The sequence below is a fragment of the Neodiprion pinetum genome, chromosome 4 (assembly GCF_021155775.2).
Source record: "Neodiprion pinetum isolate iyNeoPine1 chromosome 4, iyNeoPine1.2, whole genome shotgun sequence".
In the NCBI taxonomy this organism is placed as follows: domain Eukaryota; kingdom Metazoa; phylum Arthropoda; class Insecta; order Hymenoptera; family Diprionidae; genus Neodiprion; species Neodiprion pinetum.
The window spans coordinates 34,590,228-34,617,907 of record NC_060235.2 but is presented as its reverse complement, the minus strand read 5'-3'; the positions used below and the strand labels follow the sequence as shown (position 1 = coordinate 34,617,907).

Sequence of the window (27,680 nt, the reverse complement as noted above, 5' to 3'; positions counted from 1 at the left end):
TTCGGTAGAAGAGAAAGCGAGAGAGAGAGAGAGAGAGAGAGTGAGAAAAGGAAGGAGATAAAGAGATAAAGAGAGAGCGACAGAGTGAGCTTACTGTTATTACTTCTGACCGTAAAGCTGTCGGAGGGGCGCGTGCCGCGTTGAGAGGAATTCGCAAAGGCAGCTTCGCCCGGGGTGGAGTTGGCGTTAGCTATCGACGCCTCTCCCTGCGGGGGAGCTTTTCTTGAAGGGGACCACCACCCCCTCCACCCACACCTCGAAGATGGCTGAAAATGTGCATTGAACCCGAGGAGAAGCCGACCAGGTCGGACAACGGTGACCTTTGCGAGGATGAGAGGTGGAGGCGGAGGAAGAGGACGCGTTCATTTGTCCTGAGTTACCGCCTGCCGTAGTAATTACGCTTTCGCGTTGCGTTACTTCGCTCTGCGTTGGCCGGACGGCGAGGGGTCTGCACGACTGGGGGTCGAGGGTGGCTATGGCGAGGATTTTCGCTATTCAAGCTTTTCTTTGCATCTTTTTCCACCGCCATTCCGCTTTACGCCTATAATATTTGCATTTTCTCTCTTCCACAGGGCGAGGATCCTTCCATTTATCTGGCACGTTAGGTTTTCTATTTTTCCCCAATTTTTTCGCGCTCATTTTTCTTCGAAATCGTTAGTTATCAATGACCCAATTCGTCTGCAGTGAAGTTATTACACGGCGTTGGGTCGGTTCGGGTCACACGCGATGATCGGGCTTTGCTCAAGCATTTCTGTACACGGAAGCCTTTCGTGCTTCCGCGTTTGGTTATACACCGAAATCAGTCGATGAAAGATATATCAAGCGGTGGGTATACCCACTATGGCTAATACAGGAAGAGTGATAAGTCTGTTTGCCCAACTCGATCGTTGCGCCGCGTCGCACGAGGAACATGCATGCATAAACCGCAGTGCATTAAAAGTTAATCCTCTTCGCCGTATATACATAATATATCATAATCGTTATCGAAAGTGCATGATCTTTCACCTGGACATACCTACACATTACCGTAATTATAAGAACAGCCGCATTCCATCCGCGCATGTAATTAGCGACCGCGACGTCGATCGATGGCATCGTAGATACAGAATACCTGTACAACACTCATATCTGACTGCGCGTACAATAATTACGAGTTTAAGTCAACTGGCCTAGGAACGTTACGTACGATTAACCCGTTACTGACCTCATTAGCACGCGGCTCGGACTCGACGTTCCACGTTCCACCTAAATACTGCAGTAACGAAGGCGGATAGTCACGCGCATTATTTCTGCGACACGGAATATCCTCCGCACAAAAGAATGTTATACCTAGAAGCAAGAATATTCCACGGGTTGTTCGACCGTATTGTTCACAGCCTCGGCATGCGTCAGTAACAATAGAATTTTCGGCGAATGGTTATCCCGTCGGGGAATAGGCAGCCGATTTTTACGGTCGCCGATCGTTATTACCGTTCTGCAGTTTATACCTCACGCAGAATGCGAAACATTTTATTGTCCGGGTCTCCTCACTCACTAATATCGCTCCACGGGTACCGGGCAACATGCCCCCGCCATATGGTGTCCGTGCAGAGCTTATTTTCCGCGTTTGCAACCCCTTTTTTATACCCGCACTGCACGTCTTCTCCGTTCGTTATTATTTACAACGGCGAGGTAGAAGCTGTTATAGCTTTACGAGTTTATTAGCCGGTCCCCAATTTTTTTTTCGTCATTCGTGTTTTTTTCCTCGTCTTCTTCCAATCCTTTCCTCTTGTGATATTCACTTTTCTACCCGCGCTAATCCTTTTATGTTTTAATTGCACAGGCGTACCGCAATGACCGCACCGTCTAGGTAAGCCGGGTGATACGGGCCGGACAACTTTGCCTCCTCTGCAGCGGACCTCAACATTCTGGAAAGAGAATTTCCGTACTCAACACTACCCGAGCAACGAAAAGGGTATAACGATTTTTAACAAGGCCAATATCGCTGCAATGTATTTACCCAGTTTGGATCTACAACATTTTCCAGAAAATACTCGACTGTTATTGCGCCCCGCGATGTGGGGCACGAATGCCACCCATTGGACCTCGACATCCGTCACTTTATCGCGTCGGTTTCACCCTGCATATATTCTCGTTGTTTCTATTATTCATCCTGAGCCGCGTAGGTCGGGAAATATGTACAACGCCGTTGCTCTTTCTTATACATGTATATTCACACGCGGTACGTGATAGCCGGGAGAGTCTGGTCTGAAAACGACGGTGAAAAATATACTAGACACTAGAGGTCGTTGAAAAGGTTCGAAACTATCACCGTGGAGACGGAATTCTCCGTCGACGTCGATTCCCCGTCATGATTCAACCCGCGACATTCGTGGAACAGGTTTCACTATATCGCTATTCGACCATGACGTATTGTAAAAGTAATACGTTCAATCGATGTCTTTGATAATATGTTTGGCAGACTCGATTCATTGGTGAATTGTAATTTAAATTCAGTGGACCACTGAGCTAAAATAACGACTTGTCATTTGAATAACGTTTTTATACCTAACGACAGCAAGAATCTGACATCGTTAACGTCACACAGCTGAGAACACAAGTGGCGGTGTGGCAGGTAATTGTTGGGTGGACGGTTTTTATTTCTCTCATTTAATTGCAGCATTTGTACCGTACGCCGTTGGAATCGTTCAGTTGGTTTCATACGAATATTTTTCAAACATCACTCGTAAAGGTGAGAAATTTTCTTCACTCCGAACCATTAAAATTCAAAAACAGTGCGATTAGTTCGAGCCTTCACCGATGTAGAATACTCGTAATCAAGCTCTCCGTTACTTTTCACCTCGACTTTTACGTTTTCATTATTTACAGTAATTTTTCTATTCGCGTTTTTATATGCCTATATACGTGCACACTACCTCAGGTGAAATTTTTCATCCTTATTCATTTCAGTTTGCCCTTTACCCAACCAGTCGACTTTGCACATTTCGTGCGTCTAGATCTAATTCATTTTAAACTTCGAGAACGTTTTTTGCTTGTTGAACAAAATCAATTTATTACGGATGCGCGGTGCAAAAGTTTTTTCGAGGGAATACGATATTGCGTTGCATAATAAACGGATATGTAGTTCTCAATTTAATAAAGCTGTTTCTTTAGCTGTTTTCCGGATTCAAAAAGTTTTTTTACGAGATTCGATAAGTATTACAAAAATTTGGTTTAGTCAAATTTGTAAATTAGTCGGTAGAATTAACGTATTACGTGTTCGTTACTCACGTCGGTTACGTCGAGGATGAATTTATTTCTGGGCTTACACTGGAACAAGATGTAAGCGAATCCCAGGAGGCATTCGTTATTCAAACCCTTATAAATAGGGTATGAAGCATAAAGTTACTTGAGCAAAAAATTACCTAAATCCAGTTTCCTGTAGGTACCCCGTATTACACAATACCAAAGTAGGTTGAATCATTTCCGCGAGTATTTCCGGTAGCGGTCGTGAGAGTTGTTCTTGTAACAGGCTTAACACGCATGTGCCTACACGTGTATATATTTCCATGTCGATATTTGCCAGAGGCTGGAGCTTTGGCAACCATAGCCGTGCGCATTAATTGAACAATTCGACAAGCCAGATCCGGCGGTATACGTAACTTCTTGATCTGGGTCGAGACGAGGCGTCGGGCGATTCGCGATCCACGATCCTCGAAACCGCAGTACGAGTGACGTGTACGATTTGCACGCTGCACGCCAGCTCGCCTCGTTCCGAATTCCTCCAGAAATTCCTAGCGATATTGACCGAGTCATCGCGCCCTCGCGGCATGAGAGGAAAATTCGCGATACCTGAACACCGTTGAACCGTGCAACGATGCATGTGCACAGTGAAACCGCACACGCCGCGCATATCGATACATAAATATATTAAAATCCTCTGGCAGATACACGCGGACGTGCACGGCATCCCGCCTTCCAGCTTTATGCGCAATTCACGTAGGCCAACGCTCGCAGATTCTGCCGAAAAGGACTTGACCCGGTTTTCGGTAGCTTTGACAGAATTTAACAAATACCAGAAACGTAAACTAATCGTGCAGTCTCGCAAATATTTTTTTATCCCCGAGTGCGAGGAGCTTGCATGAATTCAATGGCGAGTTATAAGACGAAATTTTACGAACAGCGGTACACCTGCAGCAATTATAACGTGAATTTTACGCGGATATACGTATCACCTCGATTCACAACGAAAAACAAATCACGGGTAGGCGTTGCAACTTTAATCCCGTGGACAGTTTGTGAAATTTTCATACGACCGACTCGAAATTCTGTCTGATTGTCAGCGTGCCGCTAAATTTGCACGAACTCGTATACCTACCCACCGCGGTATGTATAACTGGAATCACACCTCATAAACGTGTTCAACAGCGCGTATAAAGTCAGTTCATTTAACCGAGTTCCTATCGGCACTAAAATATGGCTTAAGGTCCACAATCCGCCTGCAGCGTGAACTACAAGCGAACGGCAAAAATAGCGACCGACGGATGGCAGAGGGGGGGTCGATTTCTGCGATAGGTGGGGTCGTTCTTTCAAATAAAGTGCAGTAGCGTACCGACGACACAGGAATAAGAGTGTGCCCGCATACCTGGTCCCGTGCAGCAGCGTCTGGGGGGTTGGATAAGGAGCGAAGGGTGCGGCGAGGGTCGACCAAGAGGGAGATCCGGCAGGGGTGGTTTTGTCGAAAAGGTCCGAAAGAGGGACTCCGAGTCGAGGCGAGACGGCGAGTGGAGGGGAGGACCTCGAGCACAGCCAGTCGAGCCCCGGCCCCAGCTTGCAACGCGGTATTCAGTAGAGTGGCGAGAGCCGTTGCGAGCGGTGTAGGCTTCTCGCGATCGCTTCCGAGCTTTTAAACGCACGACGCGGCCGTCGTTCACCGTACGTCACACTGATATAAAGTTGTTGCGACCATAGTTGAGAGTGCGATACGTTTACCCCGACCAAGGATCGTTATCGAACGGGACAAATTCCAAAGGGAAGAAAAAAAGTAAACAATACGGTAGAGATATAAAGCGAGAATCTCCGTCCGTTTGGAGCAGGGCGAATAGTGACTCGGTACTCGGTTCGATTCCTACCCTTAGTTACAGAGGATCACGACAACGAGTGGCAACACGATCAGTGACGTTTTTGGATTATTGTGATTGTTCCGATTTACCGGTTACGTAGTCGGAAAGAGAGCGAGGTGACGAACGGAGGCTTATCAACGTCGACTAAACTCCCGTGTCGGGTTCGCTGCAGAGCCGATCTCACAGTGCGCGCCGATTTTCCTAAGTTCGAAACGGTTTCGTAGGCGCGATTCGAGGTGTCGCTGACGGCGATCGAATACGTCTGATTTGAGTGTCGAGCCTCTTCGGTGGTGTGACGTGTTTTTCGGTATTTGTGTGTGCTGAAGAAGGCGCAGGAAGAGAGGGAGAGTCTTCTCTAAGGCAGAGACGCAACCCATTACCGGACTGCACACAAACGCGATATCATAAAACGGGCGGCAGACTTGAAAGGAATCTCCGTCGAGCAAGTGGTAAGTTTTTCCATCCCGGACTGAAATTGGTTATACTTTGAGACGGAGGGGAGCCGGAGGATCCGGAAGGCTCATCTCGATCTGAAAGAAGGCCTTCCAGCGGCGCGCTTTGACCGTGATACGCGTGTGTTCGCCCACATTGCGTATACGATTATAGGTGGTGCACTAAAAGCCTTGTGTAAACAATCGTCCCCCTTCACCTTCGGCAACACCAGAAGGAGGAAACCTTTTACGACACGTTCATCTCTTTGACTAGTTCTTCAATCGCATTTTCTCTCGGTCCTCTCTGATACCCGAGCACGAGACTCGACCGATTGCGAGACTCTTGATACGTTGGGGGGAAGTTGAGAATAAGCCTGTCATTAATCCAGCCGTGTGAATCGGTGTTCGATATTTTTCTTGGATTGCGCGTCGAGCTGATCTGTCTTCGTACAAATCCGTACTTTATATCCTCGTTTCCGATACCAGAGACAACTGCCGACGACGACGAGGGCGTTTCAATGCGTAAAAATTCAAACTCAGGTCACGTAGATTCAGATCCGAGCTACTGATGCTGCCTGACGAAAGAAACGGAATTAGTTTTTTCAGCTAAATAGGTACTAATCGTGTCGAGGATTTCAGGCGTTAATTCGTTTGGCCAATTGTCTTTGGTTCCGATTTTTGTCGCTCGTAGTAGTACTTGTGAAAAATTTGTTAGAATTTCTTGATACTCACTTTATTTTATTTATTTTACTTCTATAAATATAGATTCTATATTACGTGATGAGATTTAGATAAAATAAGACCACAAATAGGGAAAAGTGATGATCGAAGCGTTGGAGGTTGTTAACCGTCGGAACTAAATTTATTACCATCTTGGAACGGTGGTATTCTATTAACATGCAACGCATTTATATATCGACGCCTCTTACGAAAAGTAGCATGTTTCAGATTTCTTACGAAAACTAGCATGGTTTGGCTTTCACTGCGAAACTAGCACGTTTTAGGTGTTGTAGCGGAAATTAGCAGGTCTCGGTTACCTCCGCGAAAACAATCATGTCTCGATTATTGCAATAAGGATTTTGTGAAGATTTGTGCGGTGTGCGGTAGACGAAATGAAAGTCAATTTGCGGATGCAGAAGTGCGTCTTTTCCCGTCAAAGTAAACTTATTAATATCCTCGAAATTATTATTATTACAGGTTCTTTACAGATATTTCATTTGATCTAGCTTTATTATCGATATAAATCAATCGGTCTTGTTATATTTACATCAATTAGTCCTTACCTAAACTATGCGTAATCTTTCTACAAGAGTGTAACAATTATTGTAACTTATTGCAGATGACGTAATCAGTCTTTATGGATTTTCATACCCAGATATACTACACTCTTACTAATCTGTATTAAAACGTGTTAGTTTTCGCGATAAAAACCACAACATGCTACTTTTTGCAAGAGGCGTCGATATTTGTATTAATTTGAAATCGTAATTTAGTCGCAGGCAAAAATTTTGCAAGCTGTGCGAGTCGTCGAATTGTTTGTTCAGGTGATTAATATTATTGTTGACAATCACGTTCGTTGGTCGACGAGGATAGTTGCAAAGCGCCAGCTCGTCTTGAGTTAACCCGTAGATAATTGAGATTGTGTTCCGTCGAGAAAAAGAAAGAGTGAGAGGGAAAGTACTCGAATGTCTTCGTTGTGAAAATCGTCTCCTGGTCCTAAAAGCCGTGGTTGAAGAAAGACAGCAAATCTCTCCAGGTTCCACGGTATGTGCAAAAATGCAGCCTCCGACGTGACGATTGCAACCGAAAATTTGGCCGTTACGTTGAATACGAGTTGAATAGTAGTGAGTGATTGGATTTGGGCGTAGTGGTATTAATTTTGATTCCTCCCGGCCGGAGGATCCGGAAGCCGACTGCTGCCTTAGTCGTCCCTGATTTTCACAACGGCATGCTGCCTAATAGTTTTGTGGTTCCGTTCCTTCGTCTCTCTTTCTTTCCTTCCTCTCTCTTTCTTCTTCCTTTCTCTCTGTCCTCTTATTCGTATACCTCGCACGGATTCTTGGTTCCTGGAAAATTTGGATAAAACTGTAAGCTGGAATTTCCAAGTTCGGATCTCTGTGCGAGTCTTACACGCCAGCTTTATGCGTCAAAATGTGGAGGAAACCGTCGAGTTTCGTGGTTTGGGTGAGATGTAAAATCCCGACTGCTTCTACGCTGACGTATTTCTGGAAAAAAGTAGTCAGTTCAATTAAGAGATGAGAAAAAGAAGAAGAAGAATAAGAATGCTGGCACACGACTCTGCGAATCTGCAGCAGTGCTGGCCGCGGTCATTGTGCGACGCTCGATTATTGCGCGGGGAGTGAAGAGAGCCTCTTTTACCGAGGGCAAAGTTGCGGAGATCCTGGAAAACACAAAGAAGTTCTTCGCCTTGTCGTCGACGTCCTCGGCAGCTCCGCCCCCGAACACAAGGCTGCTCCCTGGGAACAACAAAACGAAATTAAAAGCATTGTCGTGTTGCTTACGGAAATAAGAAAAGTCCAGGTGAACTATATAAGCGTAAGCGTCTGCCCCTCTCCTCGACGACGCCGGAGAGAATTTCACTCCCTCTCCGACCCTCTTTTTCCCTCTCTCTTTCTCTCTCTCTCTCTCTCTCTCTCTCTCTCTCTCTCTCTCTCTCTCTCTCTCTCTCTCTATTTCTCGGAGGAGTTGCACGTGTCTGTAAATCGGACGAAAACTGCGAAGCGTTCGTTCTTTTCTTCTTTCTTTTCGCCTCTCCAAGTTTTCCCTCTTTCGCGTTTTTTTTTTTTTTTTTTCCTCCTGTTTTTCCTTCACATTTCCCCAACCCGAGTTTGGAATACACAATCAAAGTTATAAGCAGGAAGAAATGGGAAATAAACCAGGGCTCGGTGGAGGAGAGGAAAATTACCCGGCGACGAGAGCTGGGACGTCGAGCCATCTTTCTCTCTTCTTATACCCGTCGCAAAAATCCGCTCTCCGCAGTTTGGATCAACGCGGATGCGATATCCATTAGTCGAGGAATAGCTGTTGCAGGTTCTCTCCTCGCAAAGTGGAGAAAAATTTCGGCTCGGATGGAACGAAGCCGGAGAGCCGGGAGTGGTCCAGATTCACGAGCATCTTTCATCGTCTTCGGCTATCCTCTTTAAGGATACCCCGAAGCTTTCTTCCTCTCTCCTCTCTTGTCAGTCTGGTTGGTTGCTTTTTGCGGGCCCGCGTTTTCGCATGAAAATGACGGCGGCGTTTTGTATGCACCGGTCCTGCAAAACGCTCCATTCAAACGAGCCAAAGAATATTTTCTATCCTTTCAACCTCCTTCTCCGACATTCTGACTTTCCGTAACGCTCGACGTTCCTCGTTTCTTCCGCCCGGCACTCGCGCTGCTGAGTCGCACGACAAGAATCATTCAATTTTCAACTTCCGACGCTTCGGCTCTTTTCTCATAATATATACTTGTATAACCGAGCGACATCTGTCACAACGCTTCCATTAAATAGAGAGACGCCCCGAGAATCCCAGGAGAAAACTCTATGCTGCTCCTTCCTTATGCTTACGTATTATTTATCCTAAATTGTATACGCTCCCTTTCTCGTTCCCGCGATCTGTCCCTTCGTCTGCTCGCCCGATTCAATGGCCACCCGGCACGAAACAACTTCGTTCGCCTCGAGCAAAGAATCAGCGTGTTCTCCGCGATGGAACAAGAAACAAAATCGAAAGTACTTGTTCCTACTGAACAGTAGCGATACATTCGTGGACGAGCGTGAGATGAATCGTGCAGAAAAAAAAAATCGATGTTTTAACGCAGCCTAGTAGTAAAAGAATCGTATTTCGGAATTCGAATTATTAGCTGTCGGCAAATGCAGTGATTTCATAACAAAATTTATACATTTAGATAGAAGATGAGGTTGAAGTTAATATACCGAAATATCGCCGTCAAATCACCATTTCGAAAATTAAGAATAATTTAGGAGCAGTTGAGATTGCAAAGTACGAGTATTTTTTATTCAGTATATATTTTACTAAATTTCAGACAGTCCTAAAGTTACGAAGTAACAATTTTTTGCCGAAAACGCAACTTACGAAAATGAATAACACTGCCTTATTAGATACTCGATCCTGTATCGAACTACCTGCCAAATTGGATAACTGAGAAGTCAGGTAGGTACGTTTCAGCTGCTTGCGTCGGTAGTGACGATAATTGTGAGATGAGAATTTGAACAAGTTTGCAAAAAAGTCGAGGGCTTATTCGGTTCGAATATTGCGAAACGTAGGATATGTGAGAAAAATATCGAGTAGGGGAGAAGCGGCGAACGGGAATTGTAACGATATAATAATTACACGATTTCGAATTTAATTGGAACTGATTGGACGCCGAGGCGGAGCACGTCGAATCTCTCCCTCGCGGGGGTTGCAGGCGTATATCACTAATGCGAATTATCAGGATTTGACGAGAAATAATATTAATTTGCACGTTGATTGGCGTCACTTTGCATACGTTTTGTGGACGCTGCTATAACCCGCCTGACAATGCAGTGGGTTTGGAAAATTAAAATAATTATCGAAGGGTTGTTATTGGCTAGGCTCGGACCTGAATTCAAAGCCGTTCTCATCCTGGAAATAATTGCATGTCTCTGTTACGGACCCGGTAATTTGATAACTTGTGATTCGATTAAGCCCCGGAGTGCCCGAACTGTTGGAAATAACTAGTGTTGTAGACTTCAAATTTTTGGGGGTGAAATTATGTAACACGATTCATAAATTGATTTGAATTTTGCACACGCTTTACCGGTTCAGTTTCCTAAAGTTTTCAACAATACACAGTCGACATATCTCATCGTCAAAAAAAGGGAACACGCAATAACGAAGTTTTCATAATTTTAACCATCGAAAAATCCAACCCCTAATTATTCCTCAACGTTGAATACTAAATTAGAATAATTTATTATTCGCATGCTCAAATTCTGATTCCGAAGTATTCAAACACGCGCCGATAATTCACCCCAAATTTGCGTACGTATGAATTTGTCAAAAAACTCCCGAGGCACGGTACTAGGTCAATCAATTGTACGAGGAGTAGGTACCCACTAGATTCTTGTACGAAGAAAGAGAGGGAAAAAGGGAGGGCGGAAAACAAGCATCAGAGAGTGACTTCAATTTTACTGAAGGTGAAATTTAACGGGGCGGAAACGACAGGTTAATACACCGTAGATGTGCTACGTTCATTTTGGGTCGGACGACGTAGGCGTACGGCGATCATTGTATGGGAAGAACCGTTTGTTGATCTACCGCATATTACAACACCAAATAGAATTGGTCCTTCGCCGGAACCTTATTATTATCGCTTAGGTGTCACCCTAATCGTTTTATTTATCTTTCCCTCCCGTCGTCGCGGAGAGAAAGCGAAACTTTGGCCTCGTTGACGTGGTTGCCGAACGTATTTATTTCGCGTTGAGCCTGGGGTGCGAAAGTGAGAGGAAAGCTGAAAGATGGAGAAAAAAAGGAGAGGAAATGAATGAAAAATAAGGAAAGTCCTCTTCCGCTCCCGCAACGCGCTCACGTATGCTTTATTTTACAGCCACGCGTCTTCATCCCCTCCACCTTTCCTTGCCAAACGGTCCCGGCTACTCCTTCTTCTCGTGTTGTTGTTATTCCGACTTTTCCTCTCTCTGCTTTCCAGCGCCGTGCAGTAGTCATAAATCCTAGAAATATATCTAAACTGAACCTCCGCCGTCGTCCGGCGAGCCTGAACCCCTTGGCTCTGTATATTATTCTATGTATCTACGGTGTTTGTTATCGCCGAACATTTCAACACCGACGCCACCGCAAGGCGAGAGGAATTTTATCCACCTTCTTGTTGCGCTGGATCCCTGGATAATGTATTCTTTTTTGAATTATTACTCCGACCGCTTTTACAAACTCGTTTTAACCAACCCGTACACCCTACGCCCAAAAATTTTCGATGTACCATGGCTTCGAGAAAGGAAGCTACGCGACACGGCCCAGAGCTTTCAAGCTTCGGGTTTAACCTTGTTACGCTGTTCTCCGAAATCCTTTTTTTCTTCTTTCACTTGCAAGTTGACCCCGTTTCTTATGAAACGCACATAGTCTTTGTTACTATAGCAGCTTTTACACCGGACGAAATTATTATGTGTAATATTGTTGACGAGGATTATTTTTACCGTGAAAAAGAGACGCGTTACCCGGTACCAGTTTTTTTATTTGGCATCAGATCATGAAGCTGAAGCTAGCCGCCAGAGTTACCAACCAAACGTGTTAATCATTTTGGAAGTAGAAAAAGGCAGTTCAGTTTCATCTTCAGCATTGGGCGTTCAAGGTATCTGACAAAATTTTTATTTTCGGTCGCTAGCTTCGGTCTCGTCATCAGGACTAAGCCGTTACTTTCCTTCTTCGGCTTTCGATCGATTAGTTATCAACGGAACAACGCGGTGTAACGTTAACGTTGTCGAGCCTTATTTTGTGTGAATTATTTATAGAATTTCACGTCGATCTGATAAGCTCAAGCTCGTCCGAGAAGACGGGCCGTTCCTTCCGACGTAAAAATAAGAAGCATATACGTAAAGGTATAACTAGACAGCTAGATAAGAAAAACAGGCATCTTCTTCCTCCACCCGTTGAACACATGTAGCGTCGCATTGCCTTTGAAGTGCATAGGATGTAACGACATCGGCGCATTTCCTGTGAATTAGAATTCGAGCCTGCCTCACCGATGTCACGTGGCCTCGGCTCGGATCGTTTACCAGGTGTCATCCGATCGTGTCCGGTCTTGGAACGTGTGTCGGTACCGGATCACGGTGTCTTGTGTTTGTCGTACGAATCGAAGGTGGGAAATACACACGGGGTTGGAATGTTAAATGCAGTGATGTACAAGAATCGTGATTGTAAAGGGGCATAACGTCGGTGAAACTGTTTAAAAATTGAAAAGTACATAATTGTGTTGAAAACTTGACTCAAGAGCACCACACATGAATTTTGTTAAATTCCACATGATGAATTTAATTTTTCTACTCGCTTGATATAAAGTGAAAACGTATAATTAGCCCTCGAGATAGATTTTTTTTTTTTTAATTTATTTCTTTTTTTATCTTTTATGGAACTGACTGGTTTCTCGTTTTTGGCAAGGTATGATATTTGAAAAATTGTTATATACCTATACCTGGGCTTTGATCCAGCCATGATTGTAATCTTCATCGAGGCGTGGGTCCAGGAGAAATTAATCGGCGTCCATGGGGTCACGGATGTTGGATATAATGCGGAAAAGGGAAGGGCTGAAGGGTGGCGTTGCCGGTGACGACCTCGCGTCGAATATGTGCGAGAGCTGGTGGACCCCGCAGGAACAGCGAGCGAAGAGGGCGTTGGTCGAGGGACGAGTGTGATCTGTAATTTGGTTGTCCGTATATGTATACTTATGAATTACAACGAATAGAATTCGATGGACGATATGACGGTCCGAGACACACCAGAGGGGTAATTTGAAAGGGCGACGAGGCATTAAAGTCGCCCGTCCGCAGTATAACTGTCATTTGATTCGACAGTCGTCGCGTCCTCTGTAGCTTCTACAACCGGGGGGCGTTAATGGTCGGGGGTGAAGAAAATTCGAACCGTCATTTCCGCTTAAATTAACCAATATCAGTGCCTACTACTCGCCACTTTTCGGGGGTCGCAGACGCCTCGGGACAGACTCGCGCCACCACCCCTCGTCTCTCCTTGATTCGAACATTTTAATTGCGTCTTCTTTACATTCGACTCGGAACTCTCGAGTTTCTTTTGCGAGCCATTCTTTCGTCTCTGGCTCCTTCTATTCAATTTAGTTTCATAATTGAAAGTTATAACCATATAAATTCAATTGTAATTCATTTCTTTAGTGAGCAATTAAATTTCTGAATACGCGTGCCATTGTTTTCCTCATTTCCTTCAATCTTTAAAGGTACAACACGAATGACCGAAATCCAAGTTCCTTTCTTCTGGCTAAATTTGCAGCTGAGAATATCTCACAGACGTATGTACAGTCTCAGTAGTAGGTTTAAAATACGGTGGTAAACAGCTGCCAAGTGACAGCGGAATCTGGGGGAAATTCGGTTGATATAAACCAATCCACAGAAATTCTATCCCCTCTCTAAGCGTGGTGTGGCTTCTTCTTCGGCGGCTCTTCCTCCTCGAATTCGAAGGTTATCTTGGATTACTATTTTCTACCGATGCAAAAAACGCGGATGAACAAAGGTTACCCGGCGTAGGCGTGCGTCTAACGGCACGTACCCTGTACGTTATTATCACCATCAGACGCAGCGGCATCGACGAGGTTGGCCCGGTATCCAGTCTCGGGGGCGTCGAGGGGCGCTATTTAGGGGCGACAGACCCCGGAGCACCGGTTGACAGCACCGCAGGCAATTCAGTGACTGCCTTCGCCGGCTTACACACCACAAGCAATAACGCTGCAGCGTCTATAAATATACAGCATCCACACCGAGACCATACCAGACCATACCAGACCTGGAATAATATAATTATCCTGGTGATATACACACTGTGACTCTCGCGTACATTGGCCTGTTTTCTCTAGACCGTTCGTCACACAGCCTAATACGTTACTCGAAGACTCGACAACCGCCAGCGTGAAAGGCTCGTTCATTTAGGAAGGAGCGGTACGTATACGTCGGTTAAACAGTGAATGAAATACACGCTTCTAATTAGTTTCTGTGCCGTAGCTTCATTCAGCTGCAGATATCCTGGTTCGCGTATTCATGGTTGAGAGTAGAGTCTGTGGTACCAGGGACAATTTTTTTAGTGGCATTTCTCTGGTTGTATTTTGATCTCTTTCCATTGAGGCAATTTCCGGGTAAAAGGGAATGAGAATACTCTCGGCGTGCAGGTTGGTTGGAGCATTCTGAACGAGATCAGCGGTAACGATTCTTGACCGAAGCGAAATATCCGCGAAAAAGGAGTGCTGAGTATCCAATCAACCAGGGCTCCCGCTAATCGAAGGTAAAAAGGGTACTTGGGATTTTTCACTCAGCGTTTGCTGCTCCATTTTACCTGCAGCTGTAGTGGCTCTCAATATTTAAACGTAAGAAGTCCGCAATACCTTTTGTACACAATACGTTCTTTGTATCGTAGCTTGTGATGCAGGGGCAAATCACTTTGCGATTAGCACGCATGTACTCTCGTTGACAAAAGATCGAGAAATGTTTTCGATTCATTTAAATGTACTTTCGAACGTTATGAGCGACGAACAATAGTATCTCCACTTGAGACCGAGCGAATCAAGGTACAATAATTGATTTGCGTTCAACGTACAATTAGATTCAGGGAGATGCAATCTGGAGTTTGAGGTTGACGCCGAAATGGCGGGTTAACGCTGACTCACAATCAAGTCAAGCCAAAGTGGCTGCTGTGTGGTGGAAAAAGTTTCGGAGTAATCTCGAGTAGTGTCGGTGACCTTTGTCAGTAATTCTCCTTAATTTTTCACTAGTTTTTATAACCTCGGATGCTTTTTGCCAGTTAAGCACAGCCGTTATACGCGATACACATCACGGTTGAGCGTAAATTCAAACAGGAAGAGAATAATTGGTCCCCCAGCTAGCTCGCGCTTGGTAAACACATGGTCAGAAACTTTGTGACGACGCGTTGCCCGCAAGCCGCGCTTATACAACTTATCACGAGCGAGACGACAGAGCGAGCTATTTTCTTTAGCCCTCGAAAGAGCGAGAGCACACCGGCATTATCACTCAATAAGGGTGAGCGGCGTTTAACGGGCAACATATGCGACTAGGTGACGACGAGTCCTTTCCCTCTTTCCCCTCGTCTCGTCTCGTCGCGAGCTTCGAGAGCTTCTCCCGCCGCTTCCACTTCTTTCTGCGTATCCAACGCAGCGTCGCGACGCCCAAGCTGGTCTTGACGAATGTTTGCGATGCAAAGGGGGCGAGTTGCGCCACAGCGCAAGCAGTCTGGCGAGCTTTTCGTAGGGGAATTCCTGCCACGGCTCTTCAGACATGCGCACCGCGACGATTAACGCGTAGGTGCACTTCGTCAGACGGAAGAGCGACTCGCCTGGAGTCCTTTTAAGCTCGGGAGCGTGTGCGAGACCTCGTCGCCCTCCTCGTTCAACCCGCGACGCGAATTTATAAACCCCGCAAAGGCACACGCATCGGAGGAAAAACGAATTTCAGAAATCTCTCCGCGCGAATAGACTCGCGCCCTTCCGCAGCACACCACCGTAGGTACGGTATAAATTGATTGTTTGCGGACGATGGGGAGGAAGGCGGCAGCCATCGGCTTCTACCCGCCTTACTTAATATCTGATTTTCAGAGGATCCCCACGTCGCCTCGAGCCAGAGAGCTGAGCTGCCATGATAATTCCGAAAACCCCGTTCCGCTCGGTGAACCTTATCGCTTCTGCTGGTGAATGGAGCGGGGTGAGCGACGGTTTCCTTCTTCGCGCCAATTCAGGAGCTCGATTTCGTCGAGCCAGAAAGAAACTCTCGCTCCTCACTGTGCGATGGCGTTTGATTGTGATCGGTAATTGGACCAGTAGTTAACATTTGATTGGAAACTTTTTTCCTCTACCTTATACCTAGGAATTCCACTCAGGCACATTTCTGTGTGAATTACGTATGAGCGGTGTGCTTGACACACGGCAATGACACAAATTTGTCGGGTTCGAGTTTTTCTGCACAATCAATTTCGTCCCTGGTTCAAGTACCCGTGACAAATTTTATCAGTACTGGGGTGTCCGGTGACTTGGAATAACCGAAAATTAGTGCGATATTTTCAATCGCTGGTCACGATAATAACGCAAGTTTCGCCGTCCTTTGAGAAGCAGTATCGCTCAAAACTGTTTCGAAAACTACCCATCGCGATTCCGGACTGTTCTGCAATCAATACGAGACTGAATTTTGACCGATTTCGGTTCGATCGCGTACTCGCCGTGTGTAGATATATATATGTTCCATCCGACGAATATTCTCAAGATCATAAACAACGCCTTTGAGAGGGGATCGTTGCCGGTCGCGGGACTAGAAGGCAGCAGGGTTCAACCCACGTTGTAGTTATGGGCGTGGGCCGAAGGCTGGACACCGAGTATGGATCAACCGAGTGGCCGAAGAGTCCTGAGGGTACGTCGCGACGGCGGTAACGAGTCGCGCATCTGTTGGCACGTGTATAATCTGCTCGTGCCCCGGTCGACGGGCAATGCGTCAATACGAGACATCGGGCGTGGGTCGTCCAGGATATCGCGACGGAACTCGGCCCTTCTTCCTTCATCCCTCTTCGCCGTTCACACACCTCTTTATCCTCCGGCTTTCGCCGCGTATCCAGCAGCTGTCCGACCCGCCATCGGTGTACGCGACGTTACCACGGAAGCTCCGGCTTAGCGGCGGGTGGAGACGCTCGGCTCGGGCGGCCTGTCGAGACTTCCGGTCCCGTCATGGGCTCATAGCCAAATTAAACTTATTACCTACCGGCGACGTTCCAGAACGGCCTCGGATCTCGCATGGATTCGCTCGAAGCACCACGTGTTTTTCACCCATCTCCGGTTACCCTTCGGGACTATTTACGACCCGCACAGACCGGCTTGATATTCCGGACCTAGCTCCGTGACGGGTGAAGGCTGCGGGATGCAGAGACTGATTCGGACCTCACGATTTAGTCGACTGACCCTCGGAAGGTGTCCGAGTACTCTGGACATTTTTAGATGTGTCACAAAATCGTTTCTATCGAACAATCAGTTTTGAAAAAAATCGTTTTCGAACTAATATTGTTACTAAAAATTTGATGACTTTTGCAATAGTTTTAAAAAATTACCAAAAACCAGCTTGCAACCGATTTCAATCTATAATAAATTTCACGGCTTCATACATCCAGAGTATCAGTTGCTAAAATCGGTTAGCTTGAAAATATTTGATCAAAAACCGGGTGCTGCACGGTCTTACAAAATTATGTACAAAAAGAAGAGGAACGGTTACTTAATTTTAGTTGACTATAATGGCTGGGTTTGTAAAAACGATAAAAATTTCATCAAACTCACAAGAAAATAGTCCTTTCCAAATCGCAGAACAGTCTTCCTATTAGACAGCTGTAAGCTCCAGAAGCTTTTATCCTCACAATCGAATACGTTGGTCGAGTTGAAACGGCTCGTCGGTGCGTCTCAAGGTGGGTACATCTAGGTACATTTTGACGACCCCGTCCTTTGTCTCCGGTAATGATCAGGATCGCAGTGGACTCTGAGAGACTTTGAAACACCGTCAGACTTTATGCTAATCCGCTTTGGGCCTGGCCGAGGCGCGGCATTGTCCGCTAATAATCATCTCGGGGACGACGACTCGGGGCCTCCACGGGGGGAGAACCAGACATCCCTGCGTCCGGAGACTAGCAATTATCACGCTGGTACGTGGTTAGAAAATTCCTGGCTATCATTACAGAGCGTAAGGCATCGTCCTCCGCGTCGAGGAGATGACACTAGCCAGCCCCCTCTGTAGGATTCATGCATCGTACGTGCAGTCCACCTTATCTCTTCAACGCACCCCGTGTATTTATATGACCTTTCGTATTATACGAACGGGTTCGCTTGGGAATGAATTAACAATTGTGAGGTGCGGGTTTCTTGAAAGGATCTGTTCGTGTGATGAAAATACCGCGTCGACGAGCTTTGGATGAATATTAAATAGTCTTGTGTCTGGAAATCTGCTACAGTGCTTGGAATACTGTGCTCCGAACGTAAATTAATATTACAGTGGCGATTTTTTTCCACGAGTGCAATTCGCGGTTGTTCATTAATATCCTGATTGCTTTCCTTTTTGCTGCGCCGTGGAGTTTCGCTATTTCGGCGAGCGGCTGAATCGAGTTGAAGCGCCCTGCAAAGAAGCTGTGGAAATTCGACGCGAGGTGCGGGTGGGCCTTTGGTTATGTAAGAGATTCTCGCGGCCGTCTTGTGCTCCTCCAAGACGTTACGAGTCGTCGTCGTCGTCGTCGTCGAGGATTGCGAGAAGAACGATTTAAATTTAAATAAGCGTGACAAAGCTGCGATAAAATATAATTAAGTTTCATAGCGGTGGCGGCGGGAGAGGAAAAAAAGAGAATAAGAAAACAAAGGCGACGTGGACGAGGAAGAGGAAGAAGAAGAAGAAAAAGAAGACGAAGAAACTGCTAGCTCGAGGCGAGACGGCTGGCGGGGAGGATCCTTGAAGTCCTGGCGAAAGAGGTCCTCTCGGGGTTGCGGCGCTGGGCGTCACGTCGCTGCTTAACTTGACGAACTTAATGGGAAAAGGCGTAATGGGTGCAGACTGCGAAAAAAAAACGTAATTAAGGAAAGGAAGGATACCGAGCTGTTCCGGCGCGAAGATTTATGCATCGCTGCCCTCCTTTAGCGGCGTTCGCGTTTATATACACGGGGGAGAACGAGGAGCCTTGCCGCTTGCTGCAGGACGTTTTCCGTTGAACACGATCGCCAAGTCTCTCGAGAAGCAGCGTGTACGGTATCTCCGCGAAGGGTATGCAGATAGCGCCCGAGCATTTCTCATCCTAATGTGATTTATGGGGCATTTTTAACCCCGGGTAATGGCGCGTGGTGGGAGGAAGGAAACCGCCGCGCCGCTCCGGCTCTTCCAATCCTTCGCCACTCTCCCGACCGAAAAACCTCATACTCGCGGGTTACCGGCTCGAGTCTCCCGCCGCGAAACATCCCCGATATTTTCGCCTAATTATACAGGGGTCTGTGAGGTCCCGGCAATAATATTGCGATAAAGGGGAAGCAAGGCGAAGTAAGGAATACCATATACATTTATTTTACCTCCGTGGGTCGATGTGTTGAGAAAAAAAAATATTATAAACATTTTTTACGATGATTGGTCTTGCAATTGGATCGTCCGAGGCTTAATGTTTCAAAATATTTTGATCCGTTCGTTGTATGTCTGTCCAACTAGTATGTGAAAGAGATACAATTTGAAGGAAAAAGGATTCTTAGGAATCATTTTTTGAAGTATACGGTGATCGGGTGTGAGAATCAGCCGAGGGATTGTTCACTGCCGAGCATACTCGTTTCTCACTACCTTATTTAACTTTTTTTGCCTGTCTATCCAAAGACTCGTCGGTAATCGCCGATATTCACCGACGAATCAGCATCTGCTGTGGCGAAAGTTCGCGCCCCGCAAAAAAGCATAGCAGTGGATGTAGTCGATTTATTTTTGTATCCTAAGATATGTTAATTAAACTCCTGATCTATTATAGCCCAACGTATACCTAATAAATGATGAAATTCGCCTTTCTTTAAGTCAGACTCATATTGTTTTCAAGTCCTTTCTGCGACCACTTGATCCAGAAACTTTTAACAAGAATTCTTTTCGTACTGGCTTATCTCGACGAGCGATGGAAGGTCAGCTCTCTAAAGGATTTGAGGTTGGGTAAGGGAGGTACAGAGTTGGCAGAAAAAAAGAAAAAAAAATAAGAAACGTAGAAAGGAAGAGATAAAATACATGACAACGACGACGCGAGTGCGTAATTCCGTTTTCGGAGTTTCGGTAGAAGGAGGTGGAGGGTTCATACATAAAAAGGTTATACCGGTGACCGGAAGTCCTCTTCACGCGTGGATGGTATCACTCGTTTCTTTCTCTGTGCGTTTCGCACCCTCGCGAACCCTTCGGATGTTTATCCGCATCCTCCGGACCCTCGCGAGAGAAGGAAATGAAAAGAAGAAAAATTGTGAAACAGGCAAAAAAAAATGTCAAGTTCGGAATTAGACGGCTGTTTTGCCTTCCAAATATCACGCAAAAACGAAGCCGCGACGATGAACGAACGAGGGGATGCAAGAGTGGGTTCGGTTCGCTGGTTGGTTGGAAGGTTCGCGAGCTGATGAGTTTTTCATAAAGTCACGGCCATCGGGCCATCCTCTCCACGTAGGAAAACAAAGGGGCGGAGGAGGTGGAGGGGTACCTTATTTTCAACGTTCATTAATCCCCGACATCCCATTACACTTTGCGTCGTAAATAATCGCTGGAGTCTCTCGGACGCGGCGCCTTACGTGTTGCGTCGAGACGCCGCGCAAATAACCACCGGATCGTAAAGCATAATCATAAAGACTGGGCGATGGACCAAAGATTGTCGGTCGCTAGCACAACGCCACTGCTGATCTTCGCCGCGTTGTTGCCGTTGTTGCTACTCCATGCATTCGGACCCTTCGGCCACCCCGGGAACCCGTCGATGATGCCGTTGCTGATGCTGCTGATGTTGCTGCACCGGGCGTAGGTGTCGGCTGTGGTAGGTATTTGTAATGAACAACGCCACTTACGGCTTCCCCTCCCCTCTCCTAACCTCCCCTACCCTACCCTTCTTCGCCCGCTCTCGCCAATTCACGTTCCCGTATATGTATATGTCTTTGTAGATTCGTAAATTGATACGCGCACGTACGCCTTATGCACCTACCTACCTTCCACCTTCCTGCATGTATATGCCGCGTCCATCCACCCCACGCCTAGCAATCATCTCCGCGCGAGATTCGCGGCAATTTGTTCGACATCGGGAGAAAATAGAAAAAAAAAACAACAACAAACGAAAAGAGAAACTCTTGTTTGCGAAAGATTTCGAACCGTCCAATTACGAAAAACGCATCAGATTTGTATGTCGGTCCCGTTTTAAAAAAGAATCATATTCAAATCTGATTCCAAATATCGTACGTGGTATTTTTTTGTCACACCATCGTGATCCATACATTATTTCTTATATTCTGATTTGAATCCCATTAAAAACCGATCGATTCAAGGCGTCAACAGATCGAAGGCCTGAAAAAATTGATACTCTTATCATCCCAAGCACGAGTTAGAGAGAGGAATTTTTAGGTATTTTTGCATTTCGTATTAGGAAGCAGGGAAAGTGTGGAGGGGCTATCCGAGTTTATTCCTCGCACTCTGTTCCGACCGCTTTTGTTGTAATTAAATACATACGGTGGGTAACGTCCCAAAACGACATTTCCGCAAATTACAAGCTACCGCAGTGGATTTTCCCGCGGTCGGAGCTGCACGGGAGGATGATTTCAGGGGATGTTACTCCGGTTCCGTCCCTCAGGGGGGTTTCGCAGCCATGGTTCTCCGGAGGAAGCGGGGCGATAAATACAACGTTGCACGCCTCACGTTTCATCGACGATACAATATAATAAACCGTGAACAAACCTCCGCACGCCCAACGATTTATGGAACGCCTTCTGGGACCAACAAATTTTTTTTTCTGCGCCCCTCCAATCATCTCTTCGGAGCAAAATGACTTAGGGTCGGAATTAAAGATTCTTCTCCCAACCGCGGATGTGCCATTGAACAATAACTCTACGACAGCATCGTCAACTATATGCCCCGTAGAGGTTGTGAAACGGTATTCCTAAAATGGCGCGCACGGCTCAGGCGTAACAACGTCCATTTCAAGCACCGTCATCATCATCATCCGTTCTTCTTTAAAGATTCACGAAGGAAGAACAGGAAAAGTCGGGAAGACAAAACGGTTGGATATTTTCAAGGTGATGCGACCTACTCTGTCTGTGGCTCGCCTTCTTATCTCTACGGAGTAAAAAATATCTCTCTACCTCGACTCCAGCTTCCTCCTGCTTCCATTCCCGCGCCGCGGTGAAGAATGATGAATTATTTTAACCCGTCAGCCTTTCGTTCGTTCTCGCACTTGTACCAGCTCTCGGGTCGAAACAGACATGGATTTGCGGTGCACCGTTCGTGCATTTATCTGCAATATGCACAGCCAACTATGGTTTCTTTTCTAATTAGACGTTGAACGGATCTATCTCGCCGAATGCGTATCGTTACGAGTGAAGACCTTAACCGTCTCAACTTACTACAATGACCATGATTTCCCTCAATTATTGGATCGTTCGAGAGATGAAAAAAAGAAAAAAAAAATTGCAAACTCAGAGATAATCGTAACTGTAGACTTGCAGTAAATATTGAGTCAAATGCAAAGATCAGAGCTACGTGCATGGATTATTCTCTTTTTCACCTCGGCACTGAATTGTTTATTATATCGATTGGAATCCGCGCAGCTCAATGCCAGGGTGAAAAAAGCACAGGTAGACAGAGACCGGAGGCAATGACCCACCGCCCGGTTTCTCTTGCGCGAAGTCTCGACTATTACACATATTTATTTCGCGCGCTATGCGCACAGCTTCGTACACAATCACGGAAACTCGCATAAAGTTACGTAGGTTGTATCGGTGCGCACCAGAAGTGCAAGTCGAGCGAGCATTATTCAGGAGTCGTTAGTGTTTTCGCGTTTCTTTGGAACTTGCATGCGGTTCGCTCGTTCAGTTTCAGTCGTGCCGCACTTCCTACCGAGGTTTACGATGCGGATGACCTCAACGGCGGTTTGTATGCCCGGTGGTGGGAGGACGGACACGATTCCCGTAAGTAATTTGCGGGGACCATTACCGTCCCAGTTTGTTCTGCCGATTATAGGCGAACTCTAATAACGAGACAATTATGCCATTTCGAGGGAATTCGACCGCCTGTGGTGCTACGGAACAATGGCTTCGTTAAGGACCCCGTACGTGTGTGACGCGCGTATATCGGATGCCACCTACACTCTTCGAGAGCTTCCTCCTGCCTGGACAACAGTTTCGACGCAGCCACGATGACGGGGGTCTTCGTTGCGGGTATAGTTATACGGGTACATTGGTGCCTTCGCCACACCTAGAGATCACCCTAGTTCTGTTTCACCCAAATACGTACCCCTGATGAAGGGGCGGACCTCTTACGGGTAGCTGAGCTCCAGGTATCGGACAATTCGTCGTTTGCCAGCTGAATTCCACCGTTTTATCAGATCACGTATGTAACTCGCTTATACCGAATCATCGCATCGTTAGGGTTACAGTTTACATGGATTCAACATGCGTTCTGGGAACGGCCGGGACACGGAAGTCTTCTTTGAAAGATCCTCTTTAATAAATTCTTTCCCACATTTAATCAAACTTTGTAGAACGCTCGGTTATGAAATCTTAATAGAACTACGGTTTGTAATCTAGGTCGATTGAGGAAGAGCTGCCTGTAGCAGCTTATTTTGAAGATCCAAATATCCGGAAAATTGGAGCAAGATGTCGATTTTGTTTGAAATATTCGGTATTCGGTGAGTGCGTGTGGCAACAACTGTTTTAAAATTCACGGATAGGGTGGGGCTTATCATCATTCGTCACTTTCGTTTGCGAGACTGTTTACCCTGGATCAAAAGCATTTTTTAAACCGGCGAAAGAGTCTGGAATTTTGACGTTAAGGATCACTGTTTGTTTGTACGTCGCGGCGTGCGTTAGCGCCTCACCGTTCGAACCGGAACTCGGTCCGACGTAAAACATCAAACTAGTCAAAAGTCGTGCTTTTGATGTTTGCGCAGAGCATAAGGCATTCGGACCTTCTCTCTATCACCTTACTCGAAATAACTCGGCCGCTCGTTACGTTTCGGGCCGATCCCGATCCGCGGCCCTCCGAAATACCGATATCAAAATCTCCGTTGCTTATGTACACATGAGTCCGAATGTCGGCAGGCAGCATTTTTTATTACTCGATTTCAGACACCGCTCAGCATCCTGCCCGAATGCCATACTTCTCGCACCTCGGAAGCAGGCAGGCTGGCAGGTGGGCTTTGAATAGTCCCCAGAGTGAAATTAATCCGTGCCTCGTGTTTATTTTCCTTCTTCCTCGATGTAGATGTACATGGCTACGTATACGCACGTACATATGTGTATATACGCGACTTTCACGTAACACGTATCTGGGGCGGTGGATTAATGGTGACTGGCTGCTCACCCTTCTCGCGGACTGCCTGTGTCGGTAATCGAATAACGTGAAATTTTACCAGCGAAAAAAAAAAAAAAAAAAAAAAAAATAAAATAAAGGAAGATGGAACTGAAAATGGTATAAAAAACGGGGTGCGCCGAGCGCTTCGTCGCTCGAGACATGAATATAAATAGCGTATGATTCCTCGATCCGCTGCCCACGTAATATCATCATCATCGCCACCCCGTTCCGCAATATACCCTAACTGCGTCACAAATATCCTCACGAATTCACGCGGCTGTATAAGAAGGATATTACAAGGAGGCGAGGATAGACCCGGTGCGTAACGAGGTTGCATTATCTCCGGACGGCAATTGCCGCGAGGCGCTAATACGGTCAATGAAAACATTGGTTCGGGCCCAATTTTCTCATCAAGCCTCCGAGCCCCCCAAATTGGAAGTCGGAGTATGCACGCATCCGAAGTTGGCTCTCATCTACACGTCAGAATATACCTAATAGTAGAGGAGAGCTGTCGTGCGTTTTTTGGATAGGTGAAACTCCCGCCTGCCCCCGTACACAACAATTTAATCTAACCGTGCAGCAATAACAAGCAATGACACGGCACGCGGTTTACGAGCCGTAGCTGAGGGACTTGGAGGCGAGAGAAGGCGTCACATAATTACATGCCGGCTGCCGGTGCTGTTAGTTCTGATGCGAAGAACTCTCTTCGGGAGTTCCCAGTTACTCGGAGCGTCGCGGTGTCGGGTACTCTCGAGAGGTCCGCGAAGACGGGGGTTCCTTATGCAGCGTTCCCGGAACGTGCCTTTGGAAGACGAGATGGAAGTTGGTGAAACGCGTACGTTCACAGGGACGGATGTTTCCGGCACGAGGTGAAACTTGGAGGGTATGCGCAGGTAGCGGCGTTCCTCGTGTAATCGGGGGAGCTGAAATAGCCTCTGCATAAACGAGATTAACGTCGCATCACCAAATTATTACTCTGTATTAATATTACATCAGAGCACTCGTCTACGCGGGACCTCCGCAGTATAGACACGGCCTTTGATCCGGAATATACGCGGCTACCCTACTCGATGGATTTTTAACGCATTAAAAATACACTCCGGTACACGTTGCCCGTGATCCATAAGGTGTGTGTATCTGTGTGTTTGTGTTGGTGGATGTGCGATATACACGTGCCCCGTTTCTTTACCGGGCGACAGGATTTACGATGTCCCCATAATTCAACCTTTTCAAGCACCACCGGCTTCGCCGTGCTGTATAAGTTCAACGTTCATCGATCAAATCTTTTCAAAAGTATCACTTTCCGCCCTTGTAGTTCTCGACATACCCCCACCCCCTCACTCTTTTTAGAATTTTGACGCGTAATCGTCCAGACGTGTTTTAAACACTCGGAACCGTCGAACGTCATCACGATGCTGCTGCGTTACGATATACGTGCGCTTCCATTTCACGCCCACCCCGACAAAAAAGAAAAAAAAAAAAGAACATCAACGCCGATAAAAAGCACTTGAACTTCGTATCAAGACCTCGGATGCTTCAGAGTCAGTGAAAGAAACCGAGTGTAGTGAACTTGGATAGACACGAGAGACAGACGATATGTGTTCTAGACTTGTAGTTACACCCACAATCTGAATTGTAATCAATCCTGTTATCGGTTAAGTGCGATGTTCTTTAAGTGAGTTGTGTATGTGTGTGTATATACATTATGTATATATGAAAATGACGCCGGCGGCGTCTGTCAATGCATTCGTTGCATTCTCCTCGATCTTAATTTCTACTATCAATATCTCGCGATCTTTCTCTTGCAATTACAAAGATATTTCTTTTCTCTCTCTCTCCCCCACTCCCCCCACCCTCTCTCCCTCGCTCTCTTCGTCAAGTTTCTTTCTCCGAGGCAATGTCGGTAGCTGCAGGAAATCTGCGATCACGCGATCGTCTAAGAGTCTAGACCCGTTCCCCGGTCTTCTTTTCCTCGTCTGCGCTGTTCGTATACATCGCTTCTCGCTAGGCTGACGGTGAAAAACGGTAAAATCGTTTCTCAATCACGCCGCGTCCGCTCAACTTCTCAGGACCGAATCTCTGAGAAGAAGGTGAAGAGGGAGAACGAGGAGAATGAGAATGAGAAAACGAAGAAGAAGAAGCGGATTATTATCTCTGAAAGGGGGCTAGACGGGTACTACCGGAAATGAGAGCTCGGGTGGCGAGGTGCCGGCAACAAGCGGCCCGTCAACATCGAGACACTGCGGCGCCGCGGCTTCTGCGTTCGCAAGCGTTAACAGTCTCTTCGTGATCGCATTCCCAGGCCTAACGACATCTTGCCTTCAAGGGATGCGTGCCGCCGTCATTCGGTACCGCTGCGGTATAATATTCACTCGATGTTTTGCCCGGTGTTTTTTCAACGCCTATAATACCACCGCGTCACGTCCTTCGCGAAGTCGGTTGCAGTTTCTTCGCCGCTTCGCTATCCGGCTTATCTGCATCGCGCGCGTTGTAATAATAAACGTGACGTACCTACCTCGCACAAGGGTCGGCGATAAATGTTTCCGATAGCTTCTGACCGGACGAGAAGATGGTAAAGTCAGCACCTGCGACGAGACGCGGAGGTGTGCCATTTCTCGCTTCGCGCATCATGTTGCCGCTGATTCGTTTTATTCACCTCAACTCCGCTTTCCCCGAACGCGAATGAAGATCGGAGAACGGGCCGGAGTCCTCATTATTGTACGCAACTCTCGAAGATGACCGTCGATCCGCTTGTCGTAACGCGTACGAGCCACGTGATTTCAAGGTTTTTCATCTCCACCTAGGCACGCGGCCTTTTCTCAAGTTCATCTTGGGACAGCCGGTGTCAGAGGTCGGAAGGCGACAGCCCCGGGTCGCGGTCCCGTTGCGTTCGTTGCCGGACCGACTCCGCGTCCGCGCCACATCCGAGATCTCACCAGATTCCGGCTCTATCTTGGGACGCGACCGATCGCTCCAGCCTGCGGCAGCCTCGCCTAACTCAGCTCCACGCCACCTCCGATTACACGCCGGCGAACCAGACGAGCCCGAGGTGTAATTCCGCCTGTTTTATTATCCTTGGATCACCGCGCCCATTCCGCTCGCCTCTCCTCTCCTTTTTGCGACACTCTTTTAGCCGCAGAAGCCGGCTAGATCTCTACCTCCGAGGCGCAAGTTGGGCCACCCTGGTCCTTCGGGTCGGCCAGGTCACCTCTGCACGTACCGTTACACACCTCGACTCGTTTGGCTCACGTTTTCTCAGAGGCCGCATCTTGCTCGTCGTCTCTCCCATATACCTCTACCTTGTACCGTCACGTACGGCCGTAAAATATTATGTTGATGTCGTGCCG

At 46.8% G+C, this 27,680-nt stretch overlaps 1 protein-coding gene across 1 annotated transcript in view; it reads left to right on the top strand.

The window, feature by feature from the left end:
• The first annotated feature begins 4,816 nt into the window (after positions 1–4,816).
• olf413 (DBH like monooxygenase olf413) overlaps positions 4,817–27,680 on the top strand; it is a 91,769-nt gene continuing 68,905 nt past the window's right edge. The window contains exon 1 of the mRNA XM_046621037.2: positions 4,817–5,551. The gene's annotated coding sequence lies outside the window, so the exon portion shown is untranslated. The remainder of the gene's footprint in view (positions 5,552–27,680) is intronic.